This window comes from Vanessa atalanta, chromosome 8 (genome assembly GCF_905147765.1).
Source record: "Vanessa atalanta chromosome 8, ilVanAtal1.2, whole genome shotgun sequence".
Classification (NCBI taxonomy): domain Eukaryota; kingdom Metazoa; phylum Arthropoda; class Insecta; order Lepidoptera; family Nymphalidae; genus Vanessa; species Vanessa atalanta.
Genome location: NC_061878.1, coordinates 4124339 through 4146168, shown reverse-complemented (window position 1 = coordinate 4146168; position 21830 = coordinate 4124339). Strand labels below are relative to the sequence as shown.

Sequence of the window (21830 nt, the reverse complement as noted above, 5' to 3'; positions counted from 1 at the left end):
TTATAGTTTATTTTTATTTTTCGTTAGTCGTACTGTGACTTGTTTTTAAAAGATAAATTTAAATATTAGGTACATACAAACATCACAAATAAAATTTGTTATAACTGTTAGTTTTGAAAATACTGTGTTCCCAACATTTTACGGAGGAAAAATGAAACGTATAAAAATACATTACAGACTCTGTAAACTATCAAGATATGAAAGTTTCATAAATATAACAGAGGGCAGATAGAGCGCACGGAACATAAAAGTGGAGAGACAACAGCGAATACAAATTTCTAGTATCTTTTGCATGAATTAGACAAAACAAACAAAGGCTCGCTTCACATAGTTCTTCTTAGTAGATAATGTCATAAGAGATCGTCGAGTAAGTAGGCTGTGTCGAAAAACAACGGGCAATCATATTTAATTATTCACAATAGACTACTACCCTAGCTACTTTTTACTAGCTACTACTTTTTACTAGCTAGATAAATATCTATATTGGCCGTAACATATGGATCAAAATTATGAAGTCGAGATGGTTCAGTAGGTAGAACGTATGAATCTTTATCAAAGATTGCGGGCTCTATCCAGTTCCCCTCTAACCCTACATTTTCATGTGTCTCATTCGCTAGCCCACTTTAAAGTGTGGTGGTATAAGTCCCAAACCTTCTCCTCGAGGAAAGAAAAATAAAGGGGGATATTTACAAGCTGTTTCTAAACTAGTATTCATTTAATATCTCCCCTGTTAAATTGGAACTTTAAGAAGAACAAGGTGTTAAATTAATTATATTTTATAACCAGTGGAAATGTGATAAAACTTACTATAGACGTTTTATAATGGTTATTCTTTATGTTTGTTTATAAAGCGTTCTTAATATTTTTAAACAAGAATAAAAGACGTTTTTACAAAGTTATATCGATTCGCCATGAATCGAATGAAGATACAATACTCATATACACTTATTAAGGTTATATAGGCTAGCCTATTAAGGCTTATTGCGGCTTTGCTTACAAAGGTTATAGATATGTGACCCAGTGGCGTAGCTAGCAAGGCCCCCGGTGCATAGATAAAGAATCGGGCCCTCACCCCCTCTTTCTATCCCTTCTTTAACTTATATTGCCCTTCAAAATTATAGATAGGAATAAGAATAGGATACAGTAAATTGAACTTATCATTAGATGGCTAAATCCATAGTACGCCATCTCTATTTAAAGCTCTTTTTAAAGCTTATGTTAGAGGGCCCCCTGAGCTTCGGGGCCCTGGTGCACTGCACCACCTGGCCCTACGATAGCTACGCCACTGATGTGACCTGTGTCTAGTATAGCTTATACAGTAAAAAAATCATACTAAAATTAATCGATTGTCTAATGATATACATCTATGAGAAAATAATCACACGGAACATACATTTAAGTAACAATAAAAAAGAAATTATACGTACATAAAATTAATTTAACTGATATTTGTCATACATACCAACATGTTTAATTTTATTCACATAAAAAAATATTGTAATGTTTACAAGTTTTTAAAGAGTTATTCAAATTAATTTTATATATTTATCACGGGACTCGTACTATCTCCATTACAATTTTTTTTCTTAATCGGTTGTACAGTTTACGCTTGAAGAGGTTACAGGGTTACTTTTGCATTTAAAAAATTAAGTACCTCTAGATTATTATTACTTGTAAGACTTTGATAGACAAACTATTGTAGTATTAAAAAGATAATAAGCTTTATTATATACAAACTCATTAGATAAGGACATTTTATTAAATTATTTTTAAGGCCTGAACTATAAATGAATAAGAATTTAAAATACTCGTAGTTATGGTATTTGTCATAACCGCGTGGAATGGTGGCAACATTGCTAGCAACATTTCCCCGTTGAATCGCAATTCCGATCCTCTGATCTAAAAACGAACCAGCTCTCCTGTCACCAGTGGAGGCAATAAGGCGAGATGATACACTCTTGATGAAGTTTTTTGCACCATTACTCCAGGGGCCAAGTGTTTCGACAGCAAATGGGACAAAAAAGTAATTTGACATAAGACACGAATATTTAGATCTATTTTTTGCTTCAGCTTTTTCCGCAGCGGCACCGGCTCTTTTGATTAACTAATATTGAATATCTAAATAATTATATATGGCATACTGTTAAAACTTTTGTGTGAACTAGCCCTTACTGAATTTTTTTTAATTTACTTGCTATTATTGACCTAGGTACAGTCAATTACATTATGTCATTTTATTTTTAGTTTAAAAATAATGTAATGTCGCAAAAAAATTAAGATACGAGGTACAATATGTTTTTAACACATTTTGTAGGTGCGGAGTAACTTGTAATCTTTTAAATAAAGGCATAATAAACGGTTATGCATTTTTTCACGGTACTTTTAGCGTTGCAATGAGGTGTTTGATACTCATATCGCGAATAAATACCTGATAATTTTCGCTACACCTCTAAAGTCGCTGGCGTTTCGGTTTTTTTGGACTCCCAACTAAATGGGATAAGCCTATTATTATGTTTACTGTACGTTTTAATGTTATATGTAATAAATAACAGATAATAAACCAGTCTTGATATGAAAACTTATCATATTAAATGAATACAATATATTATTATAACGGGATGAACTGTTTCTGTTCGTATGCTCCTATGATGACAGTGGTTTAGTGGATAGTTTATAAGACTGCAGATTTCGGGGTTCCGAATTCGACGCAAATAATAATAATATTAAATATTGGACAACATCACATACATTACTCTGATCCCAATGTAAGTAGCTAAAGCACTTGTGTTATGGAAAATCAGAAGTAACGACGGTACCTCAATTACCCAGACCCAAGACAACATAGAAAACTAATGAACTTTTTATACATCGACTCGGCCGGGAATCGAACCCGGAACTCGGCGTACCCATGAAAACCGGTGTACACACTGCTCGACCACGGAGGTCGGAGAGATGTCTTGATGCGTTTCTGTATTCAAAGGTAACCTCCAAACATATTCATTCAATTATGAGGATTTTTTGCCAAAATCTTGTCTTCTTAAAATCGTATTGTATTCGTATAATACGATCAAATAAAGATAACAAAACTAAGATTTATTTCAACCAGTAGTCGTACAAAAAAGTTTTATAGCACAAAATCCTATGTAAGGACTTGTAATAACATAATCCAACATAATTTAATACAGTAGTTAAATATTAAAAGCGTTTTATACTTACAATAATTTATAGATACTTCTCGAAGTATGTTGCAAGCTTAAGTGCGCGTTTTAACGTTTTAATTTTTAAGACCATTTAAATATTCAATGATGAGAAATAAACAGGACAGTTTTATTTGTCGAGAGATAACATTGTTATGAATGAGTTGTGTAGTTGGCTGAATTCTGCATTAACATAGGTTCAAGAATGATTCTGTGACGTCCGCCGAAGACAGGGAGAGGGTACCGCTTGTTAGTGGATAGTTTGGTGTCCTGGGCAGAGTCCCACATACCGCCAATACCCCCCCCCCCCAATACATGTGGGGTGAAAGCATAACGCACTTATTCAGCGAGAAAAAAGAAGTTCGAAAATGTCATTTTTAAATTCAACGGTTTTTATTATTGACATATTTCTTTTGCTATGTATTTTGAATTTAGAATAAACTACTTACTTATTAACTGGCACTATTTATTTTTCAATTGTTTATTTTTATGACGTGTAGGTAGTTCTATTTTTATAATTGAAGTCCACGTGATAAGCTGTGTCATGTTCGTTTTTTAAAGCTGGAGAGTTTGTATGTTATTCTAAGGAACTATTAGTCTTAAATCATTCATATTGCCTTAGATTGCCTATTTCATAATTAAATATATATATTCGACTAAATAGTAATATTAATATCTGAAATAGTACAAAGCGTATCTTTATGTATTAAAATCTTCTCTGCATGTGCATGTTAATGAACTGCTCCTAAATGACTGAACTAATAATCTTAAAATAGAGTTTGAGATGGTTCCTGCATGACTGGACCCAATAGTTGGTGCTGCGAACTACAAAGTCGGCACAGACAACTAGTATATATTATCATCCAAATGTACGGATGACTTCCCATACTTTTTATTCGAACTCACGGGAATTCGCTCCAATCAAACGTGTATTATAATATAATTTTATTGTTTTTATATTGAAATCACGCACAGTATTGTAACTAAAGAACTAGTCAAAGATCAGAGAATCGCAGATCGATCGATGTCGTAATGATAGCGTTCGTTACACTTTATTGCGTATAAAACTAACACGAAATGCTAAAGAGGCGAGAGATTACCAATGTAATAAAGATATCTTAGTTTATTACCTAGTTGAGCATCAATACAGGCCAAGTGGATATCTCCCTTCCGCGTTTATTAACAAATTTATTGAATTTGCCATTTGCCGAGCGATTTTACTCGCGTTTTTGGTTTATATGCCTGTTTCATGAATGTTAAAAATTAATAGTAAATGTCCCACTGTTGGGCTAAGGCCTCCTCTTCTTTCTGAGGAAAAGGTTAGGAATATATTACACTGCTGCTCCAATGGGTTGGTGGATACAAGTGTGGCTGATGTTATAAACACAATTACGCACACGAAATTACAGTGATGCTTGCATAGATTTGAACCCGGCTTTTATCGGTTAGATTCACGTGTTCTTGCCGCTGGGCCACCATCTCGTTAATTTTGAAGATTAAGGACGTGTTAGTATAGTTGTCGCGAATTATATGAATTAAAAGCGAATATAAACCCAAACCCTAACATAGCGTAGTAAAAACGTGGCAACTTGTTGCATTAATGAATAGTATTGTTAAAACTGGCAATAATTATTTTAAAAAGTGGTTAGTAATTATAAAGGTATCATTGTTATAACAATATGTATTATAAATCGGTTGGTATGCTCTGATTTTTTTTTCAAATGTTATAATGTCAGAAATATTTAGGCCGTTTTAGTTATAGAAAAATTATAATTACATTAAACGTTTACTGTATTATAGTAAGTATATTTATTTTCTTTTGGCGTAGATAATAAGGTTGATAATCGAGACGCCTCTGGGCGTTCTCGACATTGAATGGTTTAAGCAGAGGCTATCAACTTCCATACAAGAAACAAATTGTATGAAACCAGATCCGGCCTGCCAGCTCCTAATACTAGAACTAATATTTCGTAACATTAAACCAACTACAACCAAGCAACTTTTGCCTCATTTGTAAAAAAAAAAAACAAAATAGCACAATTGAATGTCTATCATAACAATTTAAGACTATATATATTATATATGTAAATTATATAATAGCCTGTACCAATTGAATAAGGAATAAATGTGCACAAAAATTATATTTATATGTTCCATTCGATTTGCTAATAGTCGTGTTATAGTATGCACTACACTCTTGATTAAAATACAACACTATTTCCCATGACTACTTGTATTAATTTCAATTTAAATTCCAATAACGACTTTGCCGACATTCGAAATGTATTTTTTTTGCCAATCAATAATGACTGCTCAAGAATTCGACCAAATATTGCGTCAATTTATTGTCAAAGTTGTCTCCTCCTGCGGTTGGAATATGCTACAGTTCTTTATTGATTTTCTCGTTAACATTTTATTAGAACTGAAATGCATGACGTCCAATGTCAAACGCGCTATACTACGCATGCTATAAATCCGCAGCAGTCCACCTACATATTTTAAATTTGTTTAATTTGTACGAAGTATTTTCTTCTGTAGGAGGTTTATGTTATGTTTTAATTTAACTGTATTTCTATAAAACTTTTTTAATAGTAATAGATTCAAAATATAAGACTTTCACTCTGAAAATAAAAAAAATAGGACGATTTTTATTGTAAAATAAATAAAATAACCCTTTGTAAATTACTTACAATGGTTTTTAATTGTAATTATTTCAAATGTTTTTTTATTCATAATAATATTATGATTCAAATATAATTACGATATATATATAAAGTCAATTCAATGGAAATAATAAAATTGAGTTGAATATGGAAACTACTTTTCCAACCCGAGTTCGTACGAATAAAATTCATACAAAGTAACAGCGCCTTGAAATTTCCAAAAAAAAGTGTCTTAACGGATACTTACGTTATAAAAAAACCCTATGTTCCAAATTTCAAATTTCTAGATTTAATAGTAATGGTTATGCGTCGTTAGCTATGCATGATGAACAATTGTCTATGTATAGATTATTTTAGTATTAGCTTTCGTTTTCATAGCCAGCATGTGTGTAACCATGTGCAGTGTTGACCCAGTGGTTATTAGACGTAAATCTTAATCGATGATTCTGAATTCAAACCTCTTTCGTCCAACCCTCATTTTGTGCTGTGAAGGATAACATCGCGAGGAAACCCGCACGTAGCGGATGAGAATCTGCCACGTGAATTCAACCAATCCGCATCGGAGCAGCGTTGTGGAGTAAGCTCTAAAAGTTCACCTCCGCCTTTGTCCAGCGGAACCAGTGGAACGTTAAGCTGTGACTGTTTACGCTGTCGGTAACTTTATGAGTCGCAATATAATCTTATAGGCAGTGATGAGTCTTAACAAGAGGTCAGATTATAACGTCTTTAGAAAACAATAACATTTTTATGTGTCCTGTCGTAAAGCAATTATACGGTTGTTGTAATTAGTTCGGTGCTTAATAAGCTAGCGACCCGTAGGAAGTTGCACGATTAAAATGACTCTGGTACTCTAGTAGCTTGGATAAAAACTGAAATGACAAAAAATATAACAGCACCACTAGAGTTTCTTGGTGTAGCTTTGTTACAGATTAAGAAAAAATACGAGAAAAAATAATGTTATTTAATATAATCTATTAATTTGTAAAATGTATTCCATATTTAAAAAGTAGTCCTAGGATAGGATTAACATTAAGGAAGCAATAATAAATTTTATAAGAAGTAAAACTCGCTTCCATTAACCATTTCAACAGATCTGCTTTTCTAGCGGGCGCCTAATAATCATCTAAGCTTTCAAGCATCACTTTAAATACTACTATGGCCTAAGTCGGCTTCTAATATCTCAGTTAACGTAATACCTTATTTGTTCTAGAAGTATAAATTATTATTTTTTATCTGTTTGATTTTTTATCTCAGCTTCAAAACTTGTCTGTAATTCTAGATTCAAATTTTCTCGACATCAAATGATGAAAAATATTTGCGTGTCATTACTGATTACTTATTTTAAAACTGTATAATGCAATTCGTAAGCCAGAACATATTGATGAAGCAACTGCCTTAGGTTTCTCAACTGGTATTATAATCACATGTATAGGTACATAGTCCAAATTAAAGTATAATTGACATTTATTTTGTGTAAAACAGTCATTGCTTATTTTCTATACCAATTGTTTTAATTACAATTATTTACATATAAAAGAAATACCAGTAACGTTATATACTTAAATTTCTTTATACTTTTGCTTTTATATTCAGTCTTAGTTCTTCCGATAATGCGCAGTTAATATAAATATATTCTGATTGTAAAAATAAATGAACTAAGAAAATGTTTCTCTCGAACATATAATTAAACCCTTCAAACCCTTGCGTTCAACAGCGAAAGTGCTCGCACCCCCGTATAAACGAGCGCAAAGGCACTCGCGCGCCACTCGCGAATCGCACGTCGAGGTGCGCGCGCGCTATTGTGTCGCAGTGCAGTGTTGCCATTTGTGAAATTATATTTTTAATATTTCATTTCGTGCGATTTCAATATCGAGGTGAGTCTTTAAATTTTTTTTTTTTTATTTTTCTAAAATTATTTTTATTTAAAATTTGGTACCGATGTAGTTAAGCGAATTTTATTTCAGATAAATGTAATTAATTAATATTTGACTAAATAAAAAAAAAATACACATTTTAAATATAATTCGATTCATAAATAGGTTATCGCAAAAAAATCTCCGATACTATTCTTAGTATTATAATATTATTTATAAAAGACACATCTAACGTTGAAGTCTATTTTTATCAAAAACGAGTAAGTGCCAGAAGTTGTTCTACGTCAATAAAAAAACTCACTCTTGCCATTTGCAACTTACATCACTGCTTACATGGGCTGAAGTCTCAATTGGCTGAAGGAAATTAAAGAAATCTACATTTTTATTAATTAATTGAAATCAAGTAAAGTAGACTACAAAATTTAGTATTTACGAAGCCTAATAATTTTTAAAATAAATAAAATAACAATTTGATATTTGTTAGCCAAGTATATCACTCGAATCATATTCGGATTTCGAAAAATGAATTAACCGTCGAAAATATGATAGTTACAAATACATTTTATAGTTAATTTATTGTATAAAAAATAAAACATCATTACAAAAACGAAACAGTTTTGTACATAACTATACATAAAACTCTACAACTGGTTGGAAAATTAGATAATAATTCACTCAAAACTAATCATCGGTTTTGTTGAATGTTCAAGCAATTATCGTAACAATAATGTGTGATAATATATCTGAAGCTCGTTCCGTCTCTCATTACGGAGTTACAAAATCGCTACGCCAGAAGCTATACATAACGGTGTCGATACTTAAAAGCCTCGTCTAGGCTAATCAAAATCCCGTCAACATCAGTTCCTATTATCCCAAAAATATTACAATCGATTATCTTTGCTTTCTTAATGAAAATATGATTTGAAATCGATTATTCTACATTCACGTTACCGTTTTGATGATAATCGATTAAGAAATCGCTTTACGCACGTTTCCGTGAAAGTGTCAGTTGTTGGGTGCGCGTATAGAAAGTGATAATTCGGTCTTGCCGATTATTTATTTGTTTGTACGTAATTTCTTCGTATTGTCAGTCGAAATGTAATTTAATCGATTTTGTCACACAATTCTGTAGCTGGAATAGCAATGTGATTGCGACCGCCATTGCTGTCGGATAATAATTACGGAATTTGCATGCTTATCGATCTAGGAAGATGAATTGCTAGAACTCACTGGGGTTAGTATCAATCAGTGGGTGAGTATGTATAATGAGATGGTGGAATAGATTAGTGGTGATCTGTTGCTAATGCAGTGATTCATAAATATTGTAATTTACTTTATCACCAAAAACCAAACGTTGGGTATATTTAAAAAAAAAAAATACAAATTTTTGTTGTTCATATTAAATTTTGCGTGGAGTTATTACTTTATAACGTATATATAAATAATTGTATTTTACTGACCAAACTTTGTATTTCAAATATTGGAAAATATTAACTACTGCGTTTCTTGTCAGTTCTTCTGGGTAGAATATTTTCAACATTCCGAAAAGCTTTTCTTTTAATACAGATCTGTAAAATGACGATTCGATAGTGCTTGTATATTTTATATTACCTATATTTTGGTTTGATTTGAATTTAATAAAAGAAAATTATTTAACATGACTTCATTATTAAATTCAAAATGAAAATATACTTCATTCAACATAATTCTTTGATGTTGAATTTAGTGCAAAGAATTGACGAGTTATTAAATAAAAACTTAATGCTGCTTCCACACTTGATGCGCGTTTAATAAGTGAATCCTAGATGTGTGCAATTATATCAACCCACCCGCCATTATAATTGACCGTGGTGTCATAAATTGACAGCAAAGATAAGGTTTAAGTTGTAACCAATGTGCTGTTAGGAAGTTAAATATTACACTACATTCGCAATTAGGTACTATTTCATTAGATATTGATCTATTTCATTAGGGATGTGGACTGACGGGCGACGTCATTTGCTTTGAACAAATGAAGGGAGCTAATTCTAAATCTGTATTTATCTCCCTCGTAATTACATACGTGGGATTCAAGCGATTGATTAATATGTAAGAAGTACAGTTGGTAACATATACGATTAATATATTGAGGTGGATATTATATATTTCTATTAAATCTTTGATGCCTTTCGTAGAGAATAATTTTTATTTATACATTTTGCTTTTTTTTAATGAGTAGGCTATAGTAGGATTCAAGTGCCTGATTTCGAAAAAAAACAAAAGTTAACAAATTTGAAAATTGTATTGCATAGTACATATAACATAGACTTTAAATAAATTTTATACGTTTCCATATATTTTATAAAATGTATACATTATTTTGATGATTAATAATTATATTTTCTAATTAATCTAATTTCAGAATTTCAGTTTATTTTATTATAACGTTTATAAATTTTATACTTACTAATTTATATAATATATAATGTAGAGCTGATTGTACTTACATTGATCAAAATGCTATAAATTAAGTGCGTGGATTCATTCAAATCACTGCGGAAGCACTTTCCTTACGTTTCCTTTTACATAAATATATTATAAAGGTACTGAATACAATTTAGATAAAATTATTTTACTTTTAATTCATAATTTATTATGCTTGATTGAGAAAACAGTTTTATTTAAGAGAAATATTTTTTTTAAATAAATTGACGTTATTGTATTTTCTAGCCTTTTAAATATTGTGCTATGAGTACAATCTGTCTGAAGATTACGTAATGTAAGAGATATAATTACGATTTACGTCATATATATATATATATATATGCCTTCAGGCTCAAAAGATTGCTCGAAGTTCTTATTAGCCGAAAGTCCTATTAATATTTTATATTTGTTTCTCAGAAAAATATTGTATGCAGTTAAGTAACGGTTTGAAAGTTCGAATGATTTTTTATTAACGTAATAATTGTATTACACTCTCTTGCTTAATGATAAATGAATACTTTATACAAATACTTCATACTTGTATAGGAAATAAGTTTTTTTTTTTAAAGTCGGATATAAATGTTAATAGACTGTAAATATATTTTAGTGATGACAATACGTAACATACACATTGACATGAAAACCGATCAAATTGAATATCTCCCAAGAGTAATTGAAACTGAACAATTGAAGTCATAGTTCAAACAATCAACACGTACATTTAAATTGTACAGTATTTTCAATTATATTAATTGCATGTAGCTGCGACACATCATTTCAACACGAAGTGGTTCTAATATCTGTCTCACATATAAGGCTCGACTTACAGCACGAAGCGTCTAATGGACCCTGAGTAGCCTTAAACAGCGTCCATTACATTTAGACCAGTACACTCTTAGATACCACATACACGGGATGGTTTTCCATCGCGATCAGAATCGCCTGTCAAAGCGTAGCATAGCATTCGTTTTATAAACTTTTTTTTTAAATAGATGCTCGAGCAAAGGCTTTGCCGTCTTCATTAATTAAATTTTGTAGTTTTAAAATAGTTTTTTTTTATTAAACAAAAAAATCAGTTTGTTATTAGGAAGTTGTTGATATAAGTAGCTCTTGTATATAAGTAGTATCTTGAAAGTAGAGAGAAATATGTAAAAAAAAAAATGATTGAGAAAATATTAGGATCGTGTATTTGGTCTTTAACTGATTCCTAACGTGCGAATGATTGCCAGTATCTTTAGTTAAATCTAATATATATTCTCTATTTAGGGATACTTTTGAATGGGACAGATCAGATATAAATTGGCAACGACTGTATGGTTCAAGTTAATTCGTTTATACGATGCGCGATATACTTTTTCAATAAGATTTATTTTCAAAATTAAAATTTTGGCTTTTTCAATGACAGATATAATTTAGTTATAATTAAAATAAAAATAAAAGTCATATAAAAGTGTCAAAAAAATTTCATTCTATAACTTTTTATAATAAAATGTATTTTCATTAAAATAAAACAAATATAAATAAAATATTCCATAAATAAGCTTTTTATTTATTTGGTTGTGGTAATATTTTATATAAATTTTACATTTTATTGAGTTCACCTTCGTATGGATTAGCATAATTCAGAGATAATTAACCAACATTGCTTATGATCACAGATAACATAATTATCTAAGATACATTAATCGTATACATTACATTAATTAGAAGTCTCACAAAACAGTATTTTGTACAATTTACATTTTTATACTGAGTGCTAAATGGTAGATGAATAAGTTACTCTTCAGAAGTAATTTATCAACAGAAGTAAGCTTTATTGTAGTGTTCTGTATAATATATTATGTACGTAATATGTTTTTTTACGTTTTACTTCATATTGTATTTTTTTTTTCACTTAGAATTATGAAAATAATAATTATTCGACGTGTAACTGATATATAGTTGCTAGATATTATATATTTTTTTAATTTAAGTTTACCTCAATCTACGTGTCATTTGCCGAATATTCTGTTGCATAAATATAAGCCGTAAAGAAAAAAATAATACTGTTCTTCTTTAGTTCAAATAATTAGAATTGGTAGGGTAACAGATAAGCTCTGTGAAAGCCCATCTGGATATGTATCACTCACTTGTCATATGTTCTGCCACCAGCAAATAGCAATTGTAAATTGGATTAGTAACCCAGTGTAAAAGGCATAAGGGGCATAAAATCTCAGTTCCCAAGGTTGGTGGCTTTTTCTTCTCAGGTTCTTAAACCAATGTCTATGGGCATTTGTGACCACTCACCATCAGGTGGTCCGGTGATTTATTTGTGCCCCTACCTTTATTATAAAAATAATAGTAATGTTTTTTTTTTGACAAGAAATTCATTGATTGGCATTATTTGACGACTGAAATCACCAGTCCCGTATTACGAGAGTCAGTGCATTAAGAGTGCACATGTATTTACAAACGAACAAAGACACATATATCCTCGGTTAATAATTGCCATCGTGACTGAAAACGGTCAGGGGGCATAATGATATTCTTTTAATGTCGACATAACTTAGGAGATAACTTTATTTCTAAGATCCATGTCAACAAAGAAGCTCGTATGTATATCTTCATAAATTACTAAATGCACCGTTTTGTCTCCAATGTTTTATCTCGGAGTCAGTATATTCTAATCTAATTAGCATTCTTGAGCTCTCGGGTAATATTTAGTGCGGAACGATTGTACGAACGACGATGTTGGAGCAAATTGACCTTTAAGCCATCGTAATAAGACAGTGGTAGCTTAAAATATATGCTTACTGTTTGAAAGTTGTCTGTTGTTCCATCGCGACGGCGACGTGACTGAATCTTTGATATATCCAATCCTGTTTAAACTGTACAAGTGCATAGAGGTCTAATTTAGTTAGATACCAAAATGTTTGATGACATCTAAGAACTATTTATTACTGAGCAGGCTTTGCTGGTCAAGTGGCTATCAGAGCAGCTGTTGCCCGAGGCAGGAGTTCAAATGCAGATTGGATCTATGCAAATTTATTGATTTGCCATAATAAAATTATTTATTGATTTTTTCATCATCATTGTTCGTCATAACAATGGGAATACCAGAACCAAATTTAGAAGTTAGCACTTTTTATACTACCAGACCTCAGAGCTTAGTTTTAGACTGAGAGCGAAAAATAGAGAGCATGAACCCCTGGGTTCGCGTACACATATCTCCTGCGCAGTTGACTACTCCTTCAGATTGAGATACTTCACTTATAATTTCATGAACTTTTTTTTTAATTTTTGATCCTAATAAGGCAAAGACGTGAATACTGTCTTTCATACAATATAGATATAATTAAAATCAAGGTATCATTTTATTTTTGAATACAAAAACAGATTTAAGGTGTACGTAAACTTATAAAAATCAAGAATTGTAATATTCTAGAACATTTCTTACTATAATTAAGCTATACCCATATTATAAACAACAATATTCCCAAAAGACATAAAAATGTTCTAAAATAATGCAATTGGTGAAAATACATGCATTCATTATTGGTAAGTATTAATTTAATAATAACATTATCAGTAATGTAATGTTAATATAGTTACAAGTTCAAACGATAATATAAAAACAAATCCGTAAAAAGTCAGGCCAAAAATGTAATAACTCATGCCATTAATCTAAGCTAAAAAAATGTTCTGCAGATTTCTATACATTTTGCATAACAAATTTTAATGTATGTTCGCCGTATTATGCCAAAAAACGAATTAGAAGTCATATACATAGTGATTTGCAAAATGACTGCCAGCTATTTCGCAAATCACATTTCACTAACATAATCATTTCTGAAGTAATAACTATGTAAGTTTAGCTAATCGAATGAAAGTCTTAGTGTAATCGACTAAAAATAATTTATAAAAAATAAATAATGATTCGCCGAAATTTTACGTCGGAATTTTCACATTACGTAACATAACATCTGTGAATTATTCGTTACAATCGATATTCTCAAATCGATTGAACGAAATCGATAATAGTTACACGTTCTGTGAATCACATTGTAGGCTTCCGGACACTTCGACACTTTCGCTGAAAAAGCATTATCTTATGATCGTCAATTTTATGTCGCTGTTATGACATTTGACCGACAATCTTACGCGTTAATTCACTTTTTCATTCAGTCGAGAAATTTCGTTTTTTTGTTGTGATTCGGACATGCGGATGTTCGAAATTACAGAACGTATAATCATAATGATATAAGCATGTCTATTTACGTCGTATTATTTTGATGTCTTGCTTTAAAATGGCTTTTGAAATAATTGACTGATGAATTTCTAAACTGCGTGCATGACAAACGCAACCTGGGAAAACTGCTTTACAATACAATTTTTTTGGTAATACTATTTGTCTAATTATATCTACAAAAATTTAAATATGAAGTTCTCTTTAAACACTTTCTAACAATTCTTGACATTAATCTTTTTTTTTTTTTTTTTTATATTTTGTGAAAATTATAGATTAGCCAAGTTCTAGCCGGCATTTTATAAAATATCTCGTTCATTGTAGACGTGTTTACAATTTTTTTTTTTTTTTTCTTTATGGCATTGGTTGGCGGACGAGCATATGGGCCACCTGATGGTAAGTGGTCACCACCGCCCATGGACAAAGGCGCTGTAAGATATATTAACCATTCCTTACATCACCTATGCGCCACCAACCTTAGGAACTAAGATGTTATGTCCCTTGTGCCTGTGATTACACTGGCTCACTCACCCTTCCAACCGGAACACAACAATACAGAGTACTGTTATTTGGCGGTAGAATATCTGATGAGTGGGTGGTACCTATCCAGACGCGCTTGCACAAAGCCGTACCACCTAGTAAAACTTTACTGATATCTCCAAATTGAACCCGAGTTGTATACTTAATCTTTGACCTGAATTATAAATTATTATAAAATGAAAGTTCCATTTTAATCGAATGAGTGGTTTTTGTATGATCATATATCTGAATCATCAATTTTGTTTTGACAGGGAAACTATTAAAAAAAATTGTACTTAAAAATATAATATTACTATTAGGCCCAATTCGAGCAACGATGGAGAAAGTAGTATCGAATTCTGCATTGTGAATTAGTTTGTATAATTATCTAATTACATTGGCGAAAAATTAATCTCCTTAAAGTGACTCTCTCCCACCCGGAGCACTATCTTTTGTGTTTTCTAATGACAATTGTGAAATAAATTGACCAAGACGTCTGAGCTACTTTCAAACTAAATTAAAATCCATTTGACCTTTTTAATGTAATTACGTTCCGTTTTTTTGTATCAAGCTACAATCTGGGATTTACCATTTTTTTTCAAACACGCCATATTATTCAAAAATCAAGTTTTTGGCATTTGTATATTATATACACATATATTTATAGAAATATATGAAAAGTTGTTTTTAATAGCAATGATCAAATGCTTATTTATTAAGAAAATACTTTGAATATTTGCCGTAGATTGTAAAAATGATACGAGCTTTAATGTTTGATACAATTCAGTGTACAATTAATTTGAAGAGAGAAAAAAGTTGAAATGGTATAAATTTACAATAAATCTAGATGGTGTTACTTGATACAGCGTAAGTAACGGGCAAAGAGCGTTAAGCGAATTGCGCGTCTAATTACACAATTATAGTTTATCTGTGACATCCGATAAGAATTGCGATAAGTAATTGTATTTCGAATTTATTTTTTAATAAACAAAGTATTAAGGTTTCTTAGTCTATTTTCAGTTTATACATAAAAGTAAATTGATTGATATATTTGTTTTTTATTAAAAAAATAGTTATTTTTATTTTTTAATAATCAGACAAAGGCACATGTATGGAAAGAACGGTTAATTTCTGAGAAACGGTAAAGACGGTAATCAGCCGTATTCGATAAAGTTTTGTGTTTTGGGATAGTAGATACTGCTCGAAATTTATATAAATACGGTTTAAAAGCTTATATGCTTAAGTTTCTTAGAAATATAAACAAAAACAAACAGACAGCATTAAAATTTACACTAACCTTTATACGATGAGTATCTATCCAAGCCTATTTGGATCGAAACCACTGTACTCATTAGATATTTTACCGTCAAAAACACCAATATTAAGAATTATTCCGGTTTTTGAGTGAGCTAATACAGCTACAGGCACAAGGGACATAACATCTTAGCTTTCAAAATTGGTGGCGTATTTGGATTGTAAAGAATGGTTCATATTTCCAAGGTAACCCATCTTCTGTTCCTAAAAAGTTCAGAATAAAACAGTTTTATCACTTTCTGACATATATTAAAGTATGCGTAATAATTTTTCCTGCTTAATAATAAAGTAGTGGATTCACCCGCGTCAAACTTTACAGCTCCGCCCCCATGGGTCGTAGCGTAATGATAAAGACCAACCTTTCAATAATTGTTCGAACGCCCGGTGACGCTGTAAAGGCCAGTAGGGCCAACAGCACTTCACACAGGAAAAAATCACTCAAATCTCAAGCAAAAATATGTTTTCAAATTAGCGTGTTTAAACAAACCAACTAGCTCAACTTATTACATATATTTATCAAGATACTTCGCTCGACGACACAAAAATGAGGTCTTATAAAAATAATAAGCAAGTTAATTAACAGTTTCTGGGACAGCACAATTGCCTGAAGACGCCATAACAATTACTTAGCTACTGTGTGTTGTATACTGTCTACTGTCTCTGAATGTCCAGGGTTAAACCCAAGATCTAAACTTAAGATTTACGTGTTCTAGATTATTTATACACTTACATGTGTGTATGCGCCTCTTATTACACTGAGATAGTTTCTACAAGTTAACCGAAGCAGCGTTCTAGAGCTAGTAATCGGTAATCACATAATTATGTAATGACATGGTGAAGTATAAGAGTTTATTACCAATTTCCATGGTTATTGAATCGGTAACATACCATAACGATATATATGTTGATTTCTGCACTATTACCCACTCATTTAGTTACCGGTCAGTATTTTTTTAAAGATCTGTCTTCTTTTTTTTAAATCGCACGCTAGATCTTGTTAAAGATCCCGATGAAGGTTTTATATTTTTAAATTTGCTTTTTTGTTTGCAAATATAACAAAATATATTGAGATGAAATAATGTAAACGGATATCGATTAATTGCAACTGGAATTTCTCTGTACTAATGTTGTAAAGAAGTAAAATTAGTTTGTTTGTATGTAGGGGGTAGAAATAGAAAGCTACATCATTGAGTGCTATGGAGTATAAATTACACTAACATCCCATCATTTTCTTTATTAATAAATTGCACCCGGGCGAGGCCGGGTAGCAATTATTGGATAATTTGAATTATATTGGATCAGATTTCCAACAAAATCCAAATTTTATTGTGAGTGTTTACAAATTATTAGAAATATTTTGGGTTATGACAGACTGGATAGAGATTGAGTACGAGAATTCTCTCGTACTTCTTCGCATTTAACAATTATTTGTCCATATGCGTCATTATTTATCTTTCCCCTTCAATTTAATTTCCAAAGTTCCGAGATGCAAAATGACATTAACTCGACCAATGATTTGTTAAGTCAAGGTCGAAGTTGTTAATAAACATTTTTTTATAAACATATTTGTGTGATGATCATTACTTTTCATGACAGTGAAAAATAAATAATAATAAATAAATATTAATTATTTATTTATTTATAATAAATAAATATTGGACAACATCACATGACATTACTCTGATCCCAATGTAAGTAGCTAAAGCACTTATGTTATGGAAAATCAGAAGTAAGGACCATGGCACGGAACCACATACACCCAGACCCAAAACAACATAGAAAACTAATGAACCTTTTCTACATCGACTCGCCTAGGAATTGAACACGGGACCTCGGAGTGGCGTACTCATGAAAACCGGCGTACACACAACTCGACCACGGAGGTTATGTAGTACATAATAAAATTCATTCATTTATTTATTTATTAGTATAAGTCTTTATTGCCCACAATTTAAAATAAATGTAAAAAAAAACATCTACAGTAAATAGAGCACTTAGAGTAACCTCTTCCAGACAACCTTTATGGCAGGAAAAATCAGACATAGGGTGCACTTACAACTAACTCAGGTAACAAGACTTGAAAATAAGATGTAATAGACAAACAATACACATACATACCTACGCATACATAGAAATATAAAAGCATACAAACATATATATTATACACACACATTGACAATAATTATACAAACGACTTAAAGTTCCCTTTGCGAGAATCCTGAGAACAAAAGATGATATCGTCTCGAAAACAGCTTCATCCAACGTGTTATTTCATAATGTACTGACTGAGTTTTCAATTAATTTTATTCAGCTACTGTATCGTTAATACATTATTATTATAAAGATGATGTGTACGCGTTTACCGAAACCAGTTTATTTAATCGGAATTAAATTGCAACTTCTACGACACGCTACTAATCTAGATGACGGTAATATTATAGGAATTCCTATAACAGAGTTTATTCGCGAACCCTATAAATATTAATGCGTTGTCTAAAGAAGCTGACCGTGTGAACTGAAAATTAAAATATCCGTAACGCGCGCGTGACGTGCCTTGTTAAATGTGTAACTGTCTACGCCTAGTACCTAAAGATGCGGCCGTAGTATGCGCGTTCGATAAATCGGTCTATTTTATCGTACACTATAAATATATAATTGTTTTAGACTAAACAACGTGGTCAATGTCAGGAACGACATTATTATAGAGTAATAGTTTTAGGTACACCTTCAAATTCCCCAAATTATGATTTTAGTATATAGATACAATATCTTCTATTGATCCAGAGATTTCAAACCAGGATCTTAAGTTTTGCATCATTGTCCGCTTGCTATTAGACCTACGTCAAATTATAAGTTTGGGGTTATTTTTGATTAAAAAAAATATTACTAGAGCAGTTTGGTTTCATCTTAGTATATATTATATTGTTAGATTAATAATTTCTACATTTAAATATTGAATCAAGTCAATTATTATAAACTAGCTAAACCTACGGCTTTACACGCACGAAATTTATAAAACTTTACCTATAGTCCTCAAGCCTTCACCATTATACACCCCAAAGTGATGAATTAAAAAAGTATATAGTAAAACTTACTAACTAAGTAACATAAACTGAAACGATCTCCATAATAAATTTCATCTAAATCGGTTTAGTATCATGAAGAGGTACAGACAGAGCAACATTCACATCTATAATATTACGAATTGAATATTATGGATTGAATTACATTTGTGTAAAATAATGAATAAATAAGTCGATACAATTTATTTTATAGCTCAAATAAAAAGATTATTTTGACAGCTCAATAAACATTTGATTAGCTGTTTCCGCTTTTTATTTGAGCGTAACTTAATTAGTGTTGGCACAAGTTGTTTACTTGTCACCAGAGGAGCGAAAACGGGGCGTGTTTCATCACTTATTTATGCAAAACTATTCATAAATTTGCATAATTTTGACAACTATACTATTAATTCAATTTATTAAACTGATATTATAATGACGTTAACTCTGATATATGTTATGGATTTAAATAAATTAGTTATTATTGATTAAATTCGTGTTATTTTATTTCTTAACGATATCATTACTTTTAATAAAAAAAAATTATACTGACAGCTTCGAATAGTGATTTTTTTAAATTGATATAATGTATAATGTCGTTTAAATGTATAACTATTTTTAATCTATTAAATCATTGCGAGAAGTTTAATTGTAATAAAATATTGACTTTACTATTTTCATTTGTAAAGACGAAGTGGCCCAGTGAATATAACACGGGAATTTTAAAGAATTATTTTTGGTTCGTTTAAACCAAAATGGCAAGAACTGTTTTTTGCTTGTCAGTGAAGGAAAACATCGTGAAGAATGTAACATCGTGACCTATGTAAGGTCGAATGAAACTACTGTAGTTATTAGTTAAAATAGTTGTCAAATTTGGTTATATGGCCCGAATTGGAGAAACGTCTCCTCGGCAGCAAATGAGATCATTGTCCAGCTGTGGGATATATACAGGCTTTAACTATGATAAATTGAAATGTATCTAAAAAATATTCTTTTTCATTAAATTAATATATTCATAATGTACTCACTTATAGGATGACAATTTATAAATGGACGTAAGAGCCGACTCAATTAAAGTATATTTTGATCGTAATGTTTTACTACACATATGTAGATCAGGAAGTTTATTTTTAATGTGAATATTATACACACATGTTAAATTGTAGATACACACGTATGTTTTTTCATGAATACGTGACCGAGTCAATTCTAACATTGACTCATTAAATCATTTCAGTTTCCATTGTCATCGGAACATTGAAGTTCGAAATAGTTATAACTATAAACAAATATGCATTTGCATAAGAATTATTAACATTAAGTCCTTAGCTTTATACAAATAAGAATAAAATAGTTACTGTATAAAACATGACTGCGTGGTATTGTGGCAAGAATGCTAGCAGCATTTCCCTGTTGAAATATAATTCCGTTCCCGAGGCAAAAAATGAACCAACCCTCCTCTTACCAGTGGAGACGAATGCGTGAATAAGGCGAGGTGTTATTACTTATTATAAACTTTTTTTGCGAATATATGGCCTATTTGCTCGTCTGCCTTATATAATAAATTAAAAACAAAACAAAAATAATACTTACATGAAAGTATAAATGTCTATTTTGAAAGCAGTCAAAATAAACAAGCTCTTAAAATATTAACGACCCATTATGAAAGTTGTAAGCCTCATTGTGTTACTTATTATCAACTTGTCAGCTCCGGACAGTTATGTAACTATCAATGTTTAGAGGTCACATAGCATAGAGTTCAACTAACAGTAGCTGATCACATCTGAATATTGACGGTTAATAATTACAAGCACATTAATGTTTTTTTTTAATTATGAAAATTTTAAATATCATAGCAAAAGTTATAATTTATATTGATTCGATATTTTTAACGATTTTCAGGGAATTTAACATGGTCATTATTGTTATATTTTTAAGCGAATAATCATTACCTAACATTGTAATACCTTGGCCTATCAAAGGAAATCGAAGAAGTATAAAAAAAAAAACAATAGAAAGTGGACACTGTACCCTTAACCAAATAGTTCTCATTCATTCCACTTCACCCAAAAACCAATTAATATACTATGCACGTCAAGTGATTGATTCGAATTTGTACCAGTTAAGATTAGTTCGTAACGGAGATTTGAAAATGGTCACAAATTGATTCAGCTTCGTCCCAATTTACGTAGTAGATTTTTTTATTTGAATCCATAATCAGATAATAGTAAAATAGTGTCATATGTTTGAAAGTTAATGCCATTTATTTATTTCTAAGACTTCACGTCTCGGACCAATATTTACGAAAACTAAAATGTTATCATCAGATTTCAGAAAAATATATATTTAGCAAGATATCGAATTATTTGAATTTCGAACGCAAAACAAACATGCTGTGTTTAATAATATTGGCAAATGGTTTGACCAAAAGGGACGGTATTCAAATAGTATTTTGTAATTTTTATTGGTGCCTTATGAAGCACGTGTGTTTTTCTTTTTAAAACCTCTGAACT

General features: G+C 31.0%; 1 protein-coding gene across 2 annotated transcripts in view; it reads left to right on the top strand.

The window, feature by feature from the left end:
• The first annotated feature begins 7612 nt into the window (after positions 1 to 7612).
• Positions 7613 to 21830, top strand: part of LOC125066048 — a 110742-nt gene continuing 96524 nt past the window's right edge. Inside the window, exon 1 of one of the 2 annotated variants that reach the window (XM_047673943.1) lies at positions 7613 to 7734. The gene's annotated coding sequence lies outside the window, so the exon portion shown is untranslated. The remainder of the gene's footprint in view (positions 7735 to 21830) is intronic. The other variant, XM_047673944.1, reaches the window with a different exon arrangement.